Source organism: Cibotium barometz, chromosome 3, assembly GCF_041138505.1.
Source record: "Cibotium barometz isolate CiBa-2024 chromosome 3, ASM4113850v1, whole genome shotgun sequence".
Classification (NCBI taxonomy): domain Eukaryota; kingdom Viridiplantae; phylum Streptophyta; class Polypodiopsida; order Cyatheales; family Cibotiaceae; genus Cibotium; species Cibotium barometz.
Window position 1 is genome coordinate 44,860,396 of NC_141048.1, and position 1,409 is coordinate 44,861,804.

Here is a 1,409-nt window from a genome sequence, read left to right on the forward strand (position 1 = left end):
GGGTGACGGTTATAATGGTTTCTTAGGGTACTGTCAGAGGCTCTATTCTTTGTACTTGTAGGAACTCTCAAATCAAAATCACCTCAGGAAGCTTCTAAAATTATGCAAGGCGGAAAAGGAAGAATGTGTGTCAACTTTCATGGCCACAAAGGAACATATGCTGGCTCGAGTCAAGGATCTAGAGAAGGAGGATGCAGAGCAGAAGATGAAGCTTGATGAAGGTGTGGAGAGCAGGGATCGAGCTATAGAGAACTATCTCTGTCTTTGAAACTCAACTCAGAACCTTCACCGGACGTGTCGATCATTTCACTCACCTCCCCGTGGGATATAATGCAAGGCAACGAAAGCGCAAGCCTCTGAGTCTTCTTTCCAAAGATGGGGGGGCTCGCAAGCGACGTGTGCATCAAACAAGGTAATCACAGCTTCAAAACTAGCATTACATTCCTTTTTCATATAGTTATGTCATTGACTCTGAACTATGTGATGTCCAAGGAATGTGCTAAAGCAATATTAGGTTGTTCCAATACTGAGGAGTCTATTCTTGAGCACATTATTCCAGAGCAGAAAGTAATCAATATGATAACCAATCCAGTAAATGGTGCGTTGCGTGACAGGATTCAAAAGTATTTTCTCAAGGAATTCGAGCAGATTGTCAGTCCCGTTGACATGCTCACTGTGTGCGACACAGCAGATATCAGTGTGATAAGGGATACAGGGCTTTGTATACTTGCATCACAGCACATCTACGAGGCAAAGGAATGACACGATCTATACTTCCAACACCATACAGTATAGTTATGGCAAGGAAGTTAGCAAACAACAATATTGCCGACTTGCTAGGTGGCTACAAATGGGTGGATGGTAGCATGCCAATGTCAAATTCAAAAGATTTTGCTTACAACAAGTTTAACAATGTTTACGTGGAGGTGGAGGCGCTTCAACGAGCTATGATTCAGTTTTATGATATGACATTAGAGGAGACGGATGGAAAGGCTATATTTGTCCTCAAATTGGATGAATGTCAGGTTGTAAAGGGCCAAAGGGTGGAACGTACAAGTCTGACAGTCATGAGCAGGGCACTGAAGCGAAAGAGCTTAGACGGCGAAGATGAAACAGGTGATGCGGAGAATAACTTGCACACAAAGCGACGCAAGCAAGATTACTTTGGAGTGCAGTCTAAGAAGAACATATGGTGGCAGGCGGCATGGACCCTTCCGCACGAGGACCATGATAGTCTGAGGTGGTACTTCACCCGTACAGGTATTCAAGGAGTGATACACACACAATCAAATGGTGAAGTCTTGCATGTGCCTGGCACTGGTCACTTTGAAATAGAGTGGCACCTTGGTGGTGATCTCAAGACCCTCAAATGCATGTTGGGAACTAAAAGCGGTGCTAACACTTTGTTT